Below are 19,167 nucleotides of genomic sequence, written 5' to 3'. Positions count from 1 at the left end.
CGTGAAAATCTCCCAATGAATGATTAAAACACAATTGTTGATCAAGAAATCTTTTAATTTGACAGTTTACACTTTTCCAAATGCACAATGGAAGAAACAACAAACACTTTTTCTATTTTGCAGGCCAACTAAAATGGCCCCTACAAAATATTGCAATAGGATAGCACACAACTCAACAAAAGAACATACCAAGCAAGTAATTGAGCCACTTGGCAATAGAGAAGACCAAGCTTCTCAACAAAAGAACATTGTGGATAACATGAAAGGTCAACTGCCAACTGACATGTTAACCCACCTTAGAATTCAACCCATTGAAAATCTCTTAGATCAGTTATATGTGATGGGCTGAATGGGGGCAAAAGTAGCCAATAGTCACCAACTTAGTACTTGTACATAAAAAGACCGGAGAGATTCGCCTTTGCCTGGACTTCCAAAATTATAATCAAGCATCTCAAAAAGATACTTGCCCATTGCCTTCACTTGACGAAGTATTACAGATTGCAAATGGATCTAAGATTATTATTATTTAGATGGATACTCAAGATACAACCAATTGACGGTAGATGAAGATGATAGATTGAATACAACATTCACCACCAAGTGGGGAACATTTGTATATAGAAGGATGCCTTTCGACCTAATTAATGTAGGAGCTACATTTCAAAGAGCAATAGATGAAACATTTAAGGGATTGATAAAAAAATGCATAGTCATTTACATGGATGACCTCACAACTTTCTCAAAAGAGAGAAGCACCCATATTGTCGACCTGAAGCAAGTCTTCGACCAATGTAGAAAATATGATATATCTCTTAACCTGAAGAAATGATCATTCAGAGTTAGAAAAGGGAAAATCATAGGACACATTATCTTTGAGGTTAGTATTTTAATTGATCCAGAGAGAATAGAAGCAATTATGAAATTATTGCCTCCTCATTGTCGCAAAGAGCTGAAGTATTTTTTTGGGAAGGTTAATTTTGTACAAAAAACCATAAATGGGTTCACTAAGATAGTTCACCACCTCAACGATTTACTAAAGAAAGGAGCAAAGATCGTTTGGGTTTTTGAAGTGAAGAAATATTTTGAAGGTATCAAAGTGGATATTTCTACTACCCTAGTACTTGTGAGTATTGATTATCAACTATTATTTAAAATATATTCTTTTTCTTCACAACACCCATGTGCAAGTATCCTAATACAAAACAAAGATAAAGAGGATGAAAGGTCCATCACATTTATGAGTTGCCCCCTAAAGAATGCTAAGTTAAATTGTCCTAATCTGGATAAACAATCATTTGACCTAGTAAAAGAAATCAAGAAGCTTCACTGTTACATACTCCATAGTAAGGTATATGCCATTGTACCTGACTCTGTGGTCAAATCATTGCTAATGTAGAATGAGCTAGGGGAAAGAGGAGAAAAATGGATGACAATATTACAAGAATTTGACTTAAAAATTCAATCAGTGAAGCTAGTAAGAGGACAAGGATTAAATAAGATGATAGCAGACAACGACGAAGAAAGCATGGTGTCTCATGTGGACACTAGTGAAGGGATAATAATAGATGTCTAGTATCAAGTCATTGTATTTTATCTCTTGCAAAATTAATACCCTCAAGGGATGAACATCTCCCAATGTAGAGGTTTGAAGATGAAATGTGAATCCTATATGCTTCAAGATGAAAAGCTCTACAAGAGAAACTACAAAGAGATTTACTTGAAATGTTTGGGTCATGAAGAAGAAAAATAAGTACTAGAGAAATATCATGACAAGTATAGTACTAGACATGGATCAACAAAGGCCATGACCCATTAGATTCTAAGATCAAGATACTTTTGGCCTACCAATTTCAAGAACACACACAAACATGTGCGTTCTTATCACATTTGCCAAACAAGTGCCAACAAGGAAAGAAACTTGGCCATGTCATTACAACTTCCTTTTGAGGTTCTCTCTTTTTCCAAGTGGGGGATAGATTTCATTAGGCCTGTAAACCCACCATCTTCTACAGGACATATGTTTGTTTTGAAAATTGTAGATTATTGTACACAGTGGACTGAAGCTAAAAATTTCAAGAATTGTACTACATAAGTGGTCGCCAATTTCCTGGAAGAACATATTGTGACTAGGTTTGGGATGTCGTTCTTTCTAGTTTGTGATAATGTATCATATTTTGAATCAATTTTCCTTACCCAATGGGCATTCAAGAATCAAGTTATCATCAAATTTTCATCCAACTATTATCTGCAAGGGAATGGAGTGACTAAGTCTACCGACAAGAACCTAATAGCGGTCATAAAGCGCTTGCTCACAGAAAATCCAACAGATTGGAACCCCCAATTAAAATATGTCACGTGGACCGATAGGGTCAGAGTAAAGAACTCTTTGGGAATGTCCCCTTATTTTCTAGTCTATGGCTAGGTGTCTATATTTCTCCTCAACCTCAAGATTTTGGTGCTCAAATTCATGAGGGGAGATGTTACAAATGTGGATAGAGTCCAAATCAAATTGATGGACCTTTTGAAATTGGACAAGAAAAGGACAATGGCATTAAAACACGTGTCAAAATATCAAGTTGTCATCAAACATTGGTTCGATGAGAGATCTACAATACAATCTTTTAGAATCTCTGACCTTGTTCTCGTGGGACAAGACAAAAGAAAAACTAGGTAGTCATACCAAGTTTCAACACTTGTGAATTGGTCCTTATCAGATTGTGAAGATATTGGGAGAAAATAATTTTAGGCTAAGTAATTTACAAGGAGAATTGGTTCTCTTGCCAGTCAATGGCTAGTTTTTGAAACAATATTTTGAAGCCTGAAAGAGAAAATGTTATTAATTTTTTTTAAAAAATCACTTAGTAATTTGCTTATAGTTATTTCTTTGTTTTGTTTTGGTTGAGTTAGGGATTTGTGTGTCATTAGGACTTCTCTCATTAAGTAGACTATTCCCACTGGTCTTGATTTTTTTGGAAGAGGTATTTCTTTGTCAAAGTATTTGGATAACTTTATTTCTTGCACGAACAAATTAAAAGTATTATTCATAGGCAAGAGGGGACTTCCAGCCTTAAAATCAGATTCTAGATTGATCGCTCTCAACACTTCACAAATTTAAAGAATTGACCATCCAGGTTGCTTTTGATTCGAGCTGACAATAGAAAAAAGATAATTTAAAACTTACTGATTTGGACAAAAGATTTTCCTAGAGACTTATCAAGATTAATGTTTGGTGTGTGAGTTTATGAAAGTCCATCAAAAGAGGAATGCATGAGCTATTAGACTGGAATAGATCCAAAAGGAAACACCGGCACCTTGGCTGCACAGTCTAATCGTGGTCAAGGGAATGAGAAAAGAAAAGAAAATCATAATGGTGTCGTATAAAAGATTCTAGAGCTTGGTACAAATGAAAAAGGTAATCAAGTGGGACTATTACAACATAATCACTAGTCTACTTAGCATAAACAAAAGGCTTCAAGGAAGAATCAAGTGGAAATACATGAGCTCCGTGAAGTAAGCAAACCGATTAGCATATATGAAAAGACAAGCAATTGATGACTCATTAAGAACCCTCTGAACGATTCTCACATCTGGTCATACAATGTTGGCAATAGGTTTATAGGGCTCTTCAAACATCCTTTCTAGTTATTAAAAGATTGTTTTTGCATTGCTGGAAACTCATGATGGTTGGCACTTGGGAGCGTCAAAATGATTACGACACTGAAAACACAATGAGCATGAAAGTTGAAAACTCTGAGTTTTTGGTTTCAAGGACTCAAAAGCCACTTCTGACATCTGGAATCAAGTTGCAAACTAGATACGATGTTTGAATAGTGCTTGTTAATAAAGAAATACCTTTGTCATTTATTCCTTTTGTTGGGGCTATTTGTTATGGTTTCACAACACACACCTCATTTTAGACTTCGAAAATGGGTGCCCCCTTCTTTTTTGATTTGTAGATAGGAGATTCTTTTGTCCAAAATAGGGAAGCAAAATGTGTCTTAGAGAGTGGGATTTTTGTAGTCCTTTGTGAGAGTCCAATTAGTTGTTGTCATTCAAAACCAGGCTATCTAGAAGGTGACACTTTTTCACCAAGTCTGGTACACTAGGCGCACCTTCACACCTTTGAGAGGTGCGCAAGGTGCACCCTTTTCCTAACTGCATGAGGGGCACACATGCACACCTTGCACACCCTTTGGAGGGCACTAGGTGCGCACCCTTCATGACTCTGCGCTTATAAATACCAGGCATCCTCGTCTTTTTGGACATTCGCATCCTCGATCTCCACATGTGTGCACCTTCACTCCCTTGATACTTGTGCAATTTTACTATAAGAGCACAAGGTAAGGCTTTATGTGTATCATGTGCACTTGCCCAGGTGCGCCATGTGCATCGTCATTTCAGAGGACACACCCCATGAGCAAAAACATGAACAACACCTGCGCACATGTGCATTTGCATACATCTGACCACTTAGCCAACTATGTGCACTTGGGCTAGGTTCGCTAGGTGTGCTAAGTGTAGTTTTGGGCCTTATCTATCAGTTTTGTCTATTTTCTTTGCTTTACACCTATATGTTTGCGTCAGTCATCATCTATTTCAAGCTTCTAGCATTGGTATACTAATATTTGTCTCTTCTATAGGTTAAAATGACATTCTCATAATCCTCCATGGCAACAAAGATCACTCCTAAACTAGTGGCGTTCAAAATCAAGGTGCATCGAAGAAGTCTAGGTTCACGGATAACCATGATGAGATTTGCATCATTGAGCTAGGGCATATAGATTGGAACACATTCTTGATTTTGTGCAACAAACCAAGGGAGAGATCGATAATGGTGTCATCCTTGATTTAGAGTAGGTTGGTGAAAACAACTTCACATTTAGTGTCCTTCCAATCATCTAAGTTGATAATGACACTGGCCCATTAGTATGTACTTGCAGAGAAGGTCATTAAGAGTGTTAGTGGAGAATTGTTTTTGGACACATGTCTACATAATATTGAGGAGCTCTTCCATCTTCCAAGGGAAGATCAATACTTACAGATCAACTATGACATGGTAGATAGATGGTATCAGGAAAACAAGCTAGAAGCAAGAGAACGATGCAAGGGAGTACCTTTTTAGTAGGTCCTCATTGAATAGGAGAGGAGGAAAGGTAGAAATGACTCGAGGCTACATGATTGATGATATTGGCTACTCTATAGTTCTTTTGACTAGAGCCATGGGCCTTCCTATGGAAAGTCATATTGAGACATGGATGGTCCACTTCATAGAGACCATGAGAAGGGGAAACATGTTGATTGATTGGGTCGTAATCATTAGAGACAACTTGGATGAACAACTCATTTCAGTAAAGAATGACCCACAATTCTACATGACCTCCTATGCCATGTACCTTCAAGAAAAAAGGCCAACAAGTTATCTAGGGTTTGTGAAGAGAGGTAGTATGCAGGACGCCAATGCATGACCACACATAGTTTTATGCTCAACTGGTGAAGAAAAAGCTTCCTTTCAAGATCTTTGAATACAAATTGGTAAATGATGGTTTTATCTTTGCCATCATTCATTTTATTGAAGGGGACTATGCCAAGAGAATACCGGTGGAAGCCTTAGCTAGAGTAGCATGTGGGTACCTATTTTATTAAGTTCAACACCTTCACATATATTTTGGTATCTAGCACCCTCTTATGTTTGAAGAAGCTTCCTCTCTATCTATCAAATAAGTTGATATTATTGGAGATAATTAGGCAATTAGCATCAGTTTATGATACAGTGTGAAAGTAGTACAAGAAGACGTGGGTATGGCCAATTACCATTGGGGCCTTTAAGGACAACCAAAAAAAAGATATAGCCACATATGATCTTGAATGGGACCAATACCCCTTAGATGACTATCTAGTCTTGTGACCCTACTTTATGATGTAGGAGCATCCTAGGTTGTCTTGCTATCCTGCTCATCTTTGTTAATTCTTCTTGTTGGAACCGAGTGCTAGTGGTTTCCAAGTTGTTGTTGCTGCTGAGTTTTTCAGTGATAGCCGAGTTACTATAGCTAGTGATGGCCGAGCTATCTAGTATTGACTAAGCTATCCAGTGTTGGCCAAATGTTCCTTCATGTGTTAAGTGAGCTTGATATTTACTGATGCTCGATTCCTTCTTTGACCAAGTTTGTCTGTGATTGGTTCTTAGTTTGAGCCAACTTATGTAATTAATTTGGATTGCGAATTTAATGTTCAGATCTTGTCTTGGGATGTGTGTAGACCATTTTTAGGCTAACATTTCTATTATGTAATGATCTAGAATCTTCTGTAAGCTATTTTCGCAAGCATAAATAAGGGTGTTTATGTTTAGGTTAGGAAATACCTAGAGGGTTCAGAGCAGAGTTGCATAATAGCAAATTGAAGTTGGATTGTAGATCTTAAAGTTGTATTTTGTATCTGGCCATACTACAAAAGGCTTTATAGTTGGGCAATGTATGCTAATAATTTGATGAATCAATTAAAGTGTCGTTGTTTCTTCTCTCCTTGGTGATGTTCTTTGTGTTGTGTGCTTCCAATGTGTTACTCAACAAGGTGATTGGATAGTTGGGTGTGCCTTTGGCCCTAACATTTCAATCCCTCCTTGTGTCACTTTGACAACATAGAGATGATTCAACACCATTGTGGGGAAACAACTCATACCTGATGCTGCTATTGAATATCACTCGATGAACTGTGTAGATTACTATAATGTTTGAATTAGGAACTATTGTAGGATGGGTCTATCGCTTGTAGAAAAGGCACTCAACTTGGTCATACCCCTAAAGGTATGGAATAAAGATAGTCCTAATGTGTTGGACCCACTCTACAATAAGGACAAGATCTTTGAGTAGCCTATTCTGAATGTTAAGATTGGCTAGGAAGAAAATGATGATATCCATCATAGGGCCAGGCATGTTGTCAAACTGACCAAGGATTGGGTCATAAAACCTTTCCACTTGGATGTGGTTCCTAATGCTCCAACTCTGCAATCAACTACAAGGCCCAAGAAAGGTAAAGAAATGAAGGTTACAATTCCTACATATTTGAAGAAGTCGCCAATAAGGCATGAGACCATACACTAGCACGAGCGAGAAGTAGAATACTTCCAAAGTGATACAGTTAAGGGGAAGAAAAGGAAGAAGGTCATGCAAGAGGAGGAAGACCAGGTAGAAGAAAGTCAGAATGGAGAAACACAGGCTCAGGGAGAGGAAGCCTGTGGTCCAGTTGAAGAAACCCCAGCCGAAATAGAAGCTTCTCCCTCAGTACATAAAAGGGAAAGGACCAAAACAATGGTGATAAGAGAGAAAAAAAACACTTCATCTCCTCAAATCCTAGAGACCATACTAGAAGAAGGAGAGGAAGAGCAAGGGGAAGAAATTGAATATCTTTTGCTCAATAGAAGAACCTGATCAGCCAAGGCCACGAAAGACGAAAGACAAAGGAGTACAACATAGACACCTCCCTCCATTCCGGACCAACCCATCCAGCTCAAGGAGTTTATAAACAAAGAACATGAGGGATGGACAAAGTCTACAAAAGGAGATGGCTCTGACGTCTTTGACCTCTTAAGAGTTTTATTTTATGCCAACGAGAACCCATTTAGAGGACAGAGTGATAAGGGACACTCCATAGAGAGAATCACTGGGCAAGGGTTGGAATCAATTGCCTCCACTTCCGAAGGGACCAATGGCTATACCACCACCACCACCAAGAAGACCACATTCACCTCCTCCACCACCAGAGTAGGGAACCACCCCTTTGCCACCCCCATCACTGGATAAAATAGTTAGACAGTTGGTAAGGATTCTTTCCGAAGGTTTTAGAAGAGGGACACATTGTTGGGGGGGGGAGAGAGAGAGAGAGAGAGAGAGAGAGAGAGAGAGAGAGAGAGAGAGAGAGAGAGAGAGAGAGAGAGAGAGAGAGAGCAAACACCACCTATATAGTGATTAGGAACCTCTCCTCCAAAGATGATAACAATCACTCCATTAGTAGAGCCATCAAGGATGAAGAAGACCCCAGAAAGGAGTGATAAGGGCAAGAGGTTAGTCTCTGAAACAACCTTGTCTTTAGTCCAACACATGTCTCCCATGGGTACTACTCCAACATCACTAAAGTGGGAGGCATTGACTCGCCAATGAAGGTATGTAGAATATAAGAAGGGTGAGGGATGAGAGGCATTGACAAAGGTAGTAAAGACATTGGCACCTATTTAGGGTGATCCTAAGCAACTAGCCTTTGTCATGACAAATTAGAGAAACAACTTGATGTCACATATAGCTATTGCTCTTCCCCATGTGGATATTGAAGAAATTTCTCCTAAAAATACTAGATGCAAGAAGTAGTGTTGGGGAAGGCCACCTAGGACACAACCAAAATTTTCACTACCACGAGCCTTAAAAAAGTGTTTCGACACTTGGATGAAGATGAGGCTGAGATTGTGGAATTGAGAAAGCATAATGATATGCTCCAAGAGTATGTAAAGGAGGTAGTTGGTCCATTGGACCCAAACCATCCTGAGGTTACCTTAGCAAATGCTCTCAGAAAATGAGCTCTGACCTTGGCACTCACAAGCTCATTTTTGGATGTGTGTCAGAGATGACACCAAATTTTTGAGGACAAAGGAGTACAAATTATTGAGTCCAACATGGATAGGCTTGTTACTATATTAGATCAAGATTTTGGGCAAATGGACGAAGTGGCCACATAGAGCAGAGACCCTAAGGCATTGAAAATAATTAAGGGCAAGAGATACCAGATGTTAATGGATATATATTTTGCAGAAGAGTTAGATAAAGTAGATGAGTGGATTGAAAAAATAGAATAGGGTGATGATCGGGCTATATGAAGATATTCATGATGTAAATAATAAAGCGCTTGATCAAAATTTTGAAGTTGATAAGTATTATGGTGTGACGAGTTTGGAGATTTTTGACGATGACTCTAGGAACCAAATTATGTTTGAGCAAAGCAATGATACAACAGTTCCTAGCTTGGTTTAAGACTATATCCTCAGAAGATGATGTTAGGCATATTTTCAAGAATGAGGGAACACTTACAGAGTTGGACTCCAAATTGGAAGATTTTGTAGGGATCATGCAAGAGGTTAGCATCATTAAGAGATGAGAAGAAATTATTAATCTTTGGGCTTGCCTGATACCCTAGAGATCACTGCCATTATTCAAAAATTCAAAGCGACACACCTAGTCATTGTTTTGGTCCTGCCACCCTGAGGTGTGCTTTTCATAAGGTACACCAAACACTAAGGTGCACTGACCATTTTGATAAGTTGTGATGGCACTAACAATTAATTGCTAGTTGCTAGTTTTGAGTATTCTATGTATCAAAAGCATATTTTGATGGTAGTTTAACTCCTAGAAATGCCTAGAGAAGGCCGAGCTTGCATTTTTTGAAGCTCTATTGACTCTCAAATCATCTCATAGCTTCTCTCTTCTTATCTTCTTCTTATTCTATTATTTTAAGTCATGATATAAACAAGGGTAGAGACCTACTTAGCACCATTTAAAGAGCTAATTTGTATAAAATTAGATTTAGCTTATTACTTTTTAGCACAATATTTGCATTAGAAGAGCTCTCACTCCTAATACAAAACAAGGAGAGGGTTTCTTATAAATACATGGATGTAGTATGTACTTTGGGCCGATATTTTGATGCAATAATAAATGATATTGGTGCTCTTATTCTGAGTGTAGTAAACCTTGTTGGAGTATGTTATTTTATATGAATGTTCATGAATAGTAATGAAGCCAATGGTTTTATTGTGTTATAATAATTGTGCAATCTTTTAGTTCTAGTGTTTGTCTTATGTTAACAATTTCTGTTGTTGTGAGGAAATGGAGAAAGGGTCACTATTGTTCATGCATATCATTTTTTCTCATGTGCGTGCACTTTTCATGGTTGCATGATTTGATGAATCATGAAACATCTTTCAATTTTCATCAAAGTTCCCATTGACGATTGCATCAGTGGAGTTGAGGAAGTGTTGCTCCTAATTTCATTGGTTTCCTACTAGGTCCTATTGATAATTTAATTCGTAGGCATGTTGCTTTGGCTTATGTCCGTTAGGAATTTCCCTTTCAATAATTTGTTTTAATCTCTCATTATTCTATTTTTGTTATTTGCTTTTCAAACATGTGGTCAAAATAGGAATTCATATAGTGGCATTGATTAAAATTGCATTCATCATAAAATGGAAAAATTCAAAAGATTCGTTAGTTTTGTGATAATGTTTCTTCAAAAGTTGTGCACAATTGATAGATACCGGCAAAGGTTTCCTCATGAACATTCACATTTATCTTCGATTGACCTACCTAGTGGGTTGAAAAATAACCATTAGGGACCTTGGAGTTGGTCATTGATCAACTTTTCAAGAGAGATTTGAGAATTTTTGTCATTAGCATTGTGTCAAACGACCGCTCAACAAGAATAAAGAGAGGCACAATGTTCTGTTGGGCCTAAATGAGCATTCATACCCAAATGCATCATCTAGAATGTGGTTGGAGATTTTAGGGGTTTTTTGAGGATAAATTGTTCAATTAAAGAGATAGAAGAAAGCGATGGTAATGAGAGAATATGTGAGAGTGATAAGAGGCTATAGTGCAAAGGTCAAGTTTGAGCTTAGCATATGCATGAAGACATTCTTTGTCTCGTTGATTTTTTGTATTTGGTTCCATTATGGTAGTAATTCACATCTTGTGTTTTTTCTTAAGATGAAGGGAGATTATCGCCTTATCTAGTAGAGTTCAAGAGATTCTCCACGCCTGTTAGTGACCCTTGCATATAAACCGCTCTCCATATATGGCTTAGCCTCCCACTGAAGAGAAATAACCATACTATAGATGGTTAGTGGGGTCTGTTGACAGAGTCCCTGGTTTGTCGTGTTAAAAGAAAAGTTGATGATCCTCATTTAACATATATGAGAGCAATCTGGAATGTCCAACTACAGTGATAAACGCCCTCTCTGCGATTATCCAGAGGAAAAGACATATATTAAAACACATTTAATGCACTTGACAATGATATATATATATATATATATATATATATATATATCTTTATTTTCATTTAAAAAATTGATATTTTTCCTTGTCTTTTTGGCTGAGAGCCAATTAAATTTTAGAGAAATGGCATTTTTTAAATTTAAAAATAAACAAAAAATTGCAAACTATACAACTAAATTTATAGTTTTAAAAATTCTCAAATCTAATTGGCTAGATTAATTTCATTTTAGAAGCTGAATGAATACAATAGTTATCCTCCTAACTAATAAGAGATTAATCATTTGTTAGATACATATATAATTAAACAAGATTCTAAAAAATCATGTCTAATATTTGAATGTTCTTTATAAGAATTAATATATTATATATAAAATAGAATAAGATATTTTAAAAAGATTAATAATAGAATTAAGTGTGTCAATTAGAGCATTTCTATTAAATAGATGGGAACAATCAAGCTTGATAGTTTCTATAGTTTCATTAGTAGAAGTGATAACAAATTTGTTACTTAGTCACCATAAAGAGAAGTTGTGGTTATAAGTTCTTTACTAGTCTTAATTTTAGAAGATTACATGAATCAAAGGTCTAAAACTTTGGACTCTCCAATGTATGTTAGTGTAAAATCTAAGGATCCCCAATTATCATTCAAAAGAGAACTAGAAGAAGGGTATTCTATAGGTTTAGAACCAAGGTCTTTTTCTTCAATAGATGCAAGTATTTCTTGATTCAACATTCAAACAACTATTTGTTCTATCATAAGTCTTGTATGCACTTTTGGGTTAAAATAAGAAAAGAAAATGGTTGTCAACAATGTTTAGGCAGGGAATGGCATTTTGGCTACATTGGGGTCTTCCTCCTTCACTATCATTGGGGCTCGTAGGAATAGTCTGCCTCCATGGTTCCCCTGTCTTATATGGGGTTTCCCTTGTCTGCTATGGGTGGTTTGGTACCGCCCCCTGAATTTGGACTTTCTCATTCCTCAACACTAGTTTCCCCTCTTGTGTTGGTCACTGTTGGAACTATTCAGGGTTTTGTGAGCACGACCATAATGGACCCATTGTGAGTCCTTTTGTGGTGGTGCCTAGGGTTTCCTCCTCGGTGGCTCCTATGATTTCTGCTAGACCTGTGAACCATTATGGTTCGCCCATAAGTTCTCTTGAGGTTTACGCCTGGCGATATTCATTTGGCCTTCATTTGATGTCTCTCTTTTCAATGCTAGGCTATGTCAAGGTTTTTTTGTTAGTGTGGTTAAGGAAAAGTCCACTCAATTGAAACAATTTCAGTTTACAAATCTATTGCCTTCAAGCTTTCCACAAAGACAATGAAGGAGATAGTTCATAATATTGTCTCTTTTCTTCTCATGGGGTAATTTGTTATTTTTCAGGCGGCTGACCAAGTCTCCCTCAACTTCATGATTAGATATCCCAAATTGGAAACCAATCCTAATGGGTATTATTAACATTTTCTCCATGGCTAAAGGTCATTTTGTTGCTAAATTTGATACTATTGAAGATAGTTCTAGGGTATTATGTGATTACTTTTTGAGTTGGGATGATAAATTTATGTTGATGAAATAATGGTGCCTAGATTTTAACTCCTTCTCGGAGTTGTCCAACAAGATTCCCAAGTTAGACTCTAAAACCTTCTCCTTTATCTTTGGACAAACTTCCTATTGGAGAAAGCAGGTGAGGCTCTGGGGACTTTTTGATGTCGGATGATGATTCTTCTAATATCTTTCATTCCACTTATGCTTGCATTTTGGTGAACATGAATGTTTCTAAGGGTCTCTCTACAGAGTGAATATTGATTCTTCTATGTCATGGATTGAGCCACTTGACTGTGAGGGCATCCCCTTTAGATGTTGTATATGCTTCAAGACTCACCATGTGTCCGCTCAATGCAGATTAGAGAAAAGAAAAATATATGCTTCTTGGTAGAAGGGTGTTTTTTTCTAGCATTCCAATGTTCGAAAGAAAACCTTTTCTTAGGTGGTTGCACTAGATTCTCTGATTGCTGATTCTAGTCCTTTTCAAGATGTTGATGTGGTTTAGTGTTATAATGTTACTTTTGCCTCTACTAAGAGTCAGACTGGTGGTAGTTTTGTTAGTGTCATTACTACTGGTTCTCTTGAGAATGTTGTTCTTGATCACGTAGCTTTTGTTGTCCCTAGTTTTGGATCTCACACTCTTATGGTCAGTTTGGGATGCATGCTACTTGTTGTTGGGTATTTTTTTCTCATGCAACATCTTGTTTTAGAGGGGGAGCTTGTTGGTTTGCCCCCTTTTCTTGGTTCGGTCTCGTTTTGGTTTGCCTCATCTCATCTAATGAGTAGTCTTAAATATCTTTAGTTATGTAGTTTCAGGTCTCTCTCACACTTGTTTTGTACATGGTTTTGGGATTCATTCAAAACTTATTTTTCACTTAATCAAAAACTATTTGGTCTATCATTTGCTTTAAGAGTGCACATCATAATATTGTAGATGAACTTGACTTTTTGACGAAGAGTTGAAGGAACAATGTGCATGTCATGTAACCAAAGTTTACTTGAAAGAAGATTGTAATTAAAGGGTCCAAGCATCACATTAATAGGAGTGTCTAAAATAACTTGAACAACCGTGATAGGTAATGTTATAATACCCAATGTTTTCTTAGTAACATTATCAAAGCACAAATAAGAATATTATTTTGGTTTAATAGTTGACATATTAGCTTAGATTTCTTTTAGCAAGTCCACACTACAAACATTCAATCCGAATCCATTATCTATTAAGGTCTTTCAAATAAGATTACCATTGATAACGATAGCTACCATAACAATATTTTATTGGTTTTAAACTTCTTTGGAAAGTAAATCATCTTGAGTGAAAACATTTGAGCCAGAACAAGTGTTGCATACATACATTCTAGGAAGGAATTGATGTCCTCCTTGTTAGGAGTGGAATCAGAAGAGTATAAGGAAATCTTTGCAGGTGTAACACACAATTCCTCAACCAAATCATGTTCATTTCCAAGATTGGAAGATAAGGCCTGCTAGAATTCCTTCTTTCTTGTAGAGGAGTTGGTAAAGAAGTAGGAACAAGTGGATTAGTAGGTGTAAGATTGTTTCTTATAGAATAGGTGTGAGCCACCACATTGTAATTCTTTTAACTCCAAAGGACTTCTAGGTTTCCATTTGACAATTATAATAGGCTTATTCAAAGTTTGAAAAGAGTTTTGAGGATTATATTCTTTAACCAAAATCATAGGTGAATTGAAATTTTGAGGATTAGATTTTTCATGACAACCCTTAAAAATAATGATAGATTTGTTAGAAGTTTGATAAATGCATCCTTTAACAATATAGGTTTAGCATGGACAACTACGTTAGGTGTTTCAATGTTAAAAATAGAATCACACAATGAAGCAATTTTTGATAAAGGTTTGGTCAAAGAGATGTACATGAAGATTTAGTAGAAATGGAGTCATGAGATACTTCATCCACTACAACAAAGTATTCACTACTAGGCACCTCATGATTGTTCTTCAGTTCATGTCTACTAAAGGAATCATCAAAATAATCATGAACAAAGAAGTCATACAAAAGCAAACTAAATGACAAATAAGGATTTTTTTGTATTTTTCAAATAGAAAGGATATGCTCAAAAGAAAAAGACAAACAATTTGTTTTGGTATTCTTCTCTTTTAAAAGAGAATCTAACTAATAAGCAAGAAATCATAGTAGGTAAATGTAAGCTAATTCAAAGCATGGAAAGAAAATGACAATATTTTTGTTACTTTTGATACATTTGAAATGCATGCAAGATCAAACTAGCCAATACAAAAGGAATATAAAGCATGGAGGGTTTGTGTTCATAAACAATTATATGTGAAATGGTGCTCAATTATAGACCTCCACTTAACACATACATTGGAATCAAGAAACCCTTGCCTATAAGGAAGACATGTCAAGTACAACATAGTGAGATAGGGCACAAGAATGGGACCCAAGCCTTCTAGGGTTGGATTTCGCTTTTTGGTTTAGGAATGAGATATGAAGGAGAGAGATGTAAATTGGATCAATGAAAGTAGGAATGTGTGCGCTTGAAAATGAGAGAATGTATTTGGAGGTTGATATTTTGACTATCAGAGTAGTGAATTGACATGATTTCTGAATCTAGAAGATACCAACTTGCAACCTTGCAACCTCAAAATTTCTATTATGTTTTGGGAACTTGTCGAAACAGGTTCGACCTATGCTCATGTATAGGTCAAGAGTTTAACCTGTACATGATACTATCAAAACCGGAACTAGAAAGATGGATCTAGACAAGTCTTTTGATTAGCTTCTCATGTTTGTAGTTGTATTTGCACTCTGAAACTTGCAAATCTAGAAATGTTTGTGATTATATGATGAAGGTACTGCTCTAATACCACTGATGAAGGGCCACACCACCCTTACCAACTCACAACCAAGAGTACGAAAATAAAATGCTTCCCAAAGAACACTTTTATTATACTTGAAAATCCAATATCAATTACAATAACATTTTTGCAAGATCTCTCAAGATCCAATCCAAACCCAAGCTAGTCCAAATCCACACTGGTAGAAACCTCTGAGACCTCAACTTGTGCTCGCAAGCCACCAAGCAACCTCCTTGTTTCTAAACCGCAGTTACTAGCTCTTCTCCAACTTTATCCAAGATCCAAGTGTAAACTGCCTCACATTCGGCGCTCTGTCTACACACTCACAAGTCCATCACAATCCTGCTATAAACTGCCTCACATTTGGCGCTCTGTCCACAGACTCAGGAAAACTCACTCTTCACTTCCTCCTTCTCTTTCACACCTTGAAGCCTTCCAAGCTTTCCAAGCTTTCCTTCCAAAGCTTTCACCTTTCCAAGCTTCTACTTCTCAAGCTTCTCCTTGAGCTTCCACTCCTCAAGCTTCTCCTTGAGCTTGATTAAAAATGCTCATATGCCTTGCTTAAATAGGCACTTACCACCCAATACATGACTTATCCACAACCTTCTAGAATTCCTCCACAACCGTCTACAACTTCCATAACCTTCTACAATATCCATAATTTTCTAGAATTCTTCCCACACACCTCAATAAATGGAATGACAACCATTTATTTTTATTTTTTTCTATTATGCCACCTATGCACCTCGAAAATAGAAATCCCCTTTTCCTTTCTTTTCTCCTTTTTTCCCCGTTTTATTTTTTTATTATTATTTCTCCTCTAATTTTCATCACTTTCTCTCTCCTCCAATTTTTATTTATTTATTTATTTTTTTCAATTTATTTTTTTCAATAATTTTTCCATGCAAGATGCTCCTGCATTAGACTCCCCCAGTAGATAGAAAAGTGTGTCCCACACTTTGACGCCAAAAGAAAGATCTACAGCCATCTTCATCTTCACCAAAGGCTTCCACCTCAACAGGGACAATAAAACCACCATGCAAATCTTCCACATCTGCATTACTCTATCAAACCCCTGAATCTCAACCATCCAATCAACATGCTCACTCCCAGGAACAAGCTGAACATAATGCTTCAACAAAAAACTGTCATCCACATCAGCAACTAGTGAATTCACACCGACAGCAACAAACCCCACATCAACAGCCACATGTAGATCTCCATCAACACATGCCAAACTCTCAACACCAGCAACCTCATTGCTCACAACAAGATGCTCTGCAAGATACAAGTCACCACCAACAACTGGATCATCCACGACCGAGTGCTCCACAATCTCCATATCAGACTCAACCAACTGATCATGAAAACCAATCTCCATCCCAACATCAACAACATTAGGAATATCTTCAACAATAACCTCTAGTTGCTCTGCAGGTTCTGCATCAGACTCCACAAACTGATCAGCAAAACCAACCTCTTCCACCTTGACCTTCTTAGCTTCATCAGCCAATCTAGCATCCAACCGAGAAAACATCTTAGAAAAATTTCTCTCCACTATATCATCGATTTTCGCGATCATCTTAGGGTCCAATCCTCTTGGAGCCATCTCCCAAGATCTTCGTAAACCCTCTGCAACAAATCCTTCCCACGCTCCTTGTGACAACCAAATTGTTTGCAAGTCAGATCACAACCTGCCACCTTGCACAAACAATCAAGAACCAAATCACAAGTCTAGGACAACGGATTTGCAATCCACTAGCTCTGATAAACTTTGCCCAACCAAGGTCTTGGTACAAACTGCCTCACTCTTCGGCGATCTGCTTGTACACTCAGGAAAACCTCCTCTGATACCACTTAATGAAGGTCCGCTTTGATACCACTTGATGAAGGTACTGCTCTAATACCACTGACGAAGGGCCACACCACCCTTACCAACTCACAACCAAGAATACAAAAATAAAATGCTTCCCAAAGAACACTTTTATTATACTTGAAAATCCAATATCAATTACAATAACATTTTTGCAAGATCTCTCAAGATTCAATCCAAACCCAAGCTAGTCCAGATCCACACTCTGGTAGAAACCTCTGAAATCTCAACTTGTGCTCGCAAGCCACCAAGCAACCTCCTTGTTTCTAAACCGCAGTTACTAGCTCTTCTCCAACTTTATCCAAGATCCAAGTGTAAACTGCCTCACATTTGGCGCTCTGTCTACACACTCACAAGTCCATCACAATCCTGCTGTAAACTGCCTCACATTCAGCGCTCTGTCCACAGACTCAGGAAAACTCACTCTTCACTTCCTCCTTCTCTTTCACACCTTGAAGCCTTCCAAGCTTTCCAAGCTTCACCTTCCACAACTTTCATCTTTCCAAGCTTTCCTTCCAAAGCTTTCACCTTTCCAAGCTTCTACTTCTCGAGCTTCTCCTTCTCAAGCTTCTCCTTGAGCTTCCACTCCTCAAGCTTCTCCTTGAACTTGATTAGAAATGCTCATATGCCTTGCTTAAATAGGCACTTACCACCCAATACATGACTTATCCACAACCTTCTAGAATTCCTCCACAACCTTCTACAACTTCCATAACCTTCTACAATATCCATAATTTTCTAGAATTCTTCCCACACCTCAATAAATGGAATGACAACCATTTATTTTTATTTTTTTTCTATTATGCCACTTATGCACCTCGAAAATAGAAATCCCCTTTTCCTTTCTTTTTTCCTTTTTTTCCCTTTTTTTTTTTTAATATTTCTCCTCTAATTTTCGTCACTTTCTCTCTCCTCCATATTTATTTTATTTTTTTCAAATTTTTTTTTTTCAATAATTTTTCCATGCAAGATGCTCCTGCATTATTATATATGAGGTTGCCCTAGTCAACCCCCAATTTTGGTGATTTTCAACTCCATGGAAAGTTGTTAGGAAATGAGTAAAGTGTAATGCGCTCATGAATCTAGATTGCATCTAGAAAGCAAATGAGCTAGTATGTCAAAGTAGATGCCTAGATCTATCTTGTATGTAAATAGAGTGAAACCCTAAGATGTAAATGAAAACAATGTATGCTGGAATGCATGTAAATGTAATCATATAAATATTAAGCAACAAAACATACATCTAAAAATATCAATAAAATCATACCAAACTCCCAAGGGCAATAGAATAGTTAGCCATCTTCACAATCTATTTAAAACTCCATGCTATAGAAGTTAATGTCTTGAATGCTTGATTAGAATAACTAAATGAAGTCTTCAATAGTCAACCCTTTAATGGATAACATCAAACTAAGGCTTCCACCTTGCAATTTCTTGTGTATTCAAATTCGGATGTCCACCTTGTGCTTCATATCGAAATGGAGCAAATTTGTTATTCTATATTGATTTTGAGGTTTTGAATTAAGTAGCCAAATCCTTTTAATTCATTGGAATGGGCACCGACCCCTAAGTAGGAACAAGGCCCTACAATATAGTTTGAAATAGGCCTGACCTATTCTCGGAGAACTGACAATGTAAGGTTTTAAATCTAAAATTGATTTTGAACATTGACTTGAATTTCGAGGTGAAATATGGCCTAGCAGAGAAATGAATTTTGTGATTGGAGGAAAATTAGAAAAGAATGCATAGAGATTAAATCCTAAATCACATAGTTAGCATGAATAAATACTTCATATCCTATGAAATAATGTCTAAATATATTCAAATCATTGATAGCAACTAGCATCTTTATTTGTCACA

The sequence above is a fragment of the Cupressus sempervirens genome, chromosome 10, assembly GCF_028749045.1.
Source record: "Cupressus sempervirens isolate cs-2001-9-10 chromosome 10, ASM2874904v1, whole genome shotgun sequence".
NCBI lineage: Eukaryota > Viridiplantae > Streptophyta > Pinopsida > Cupressales > Cupressaceae > Cupressus > Cupressus sempervirens.
This window is presented reverse-complemented; position numbering follows the sequence as displayed.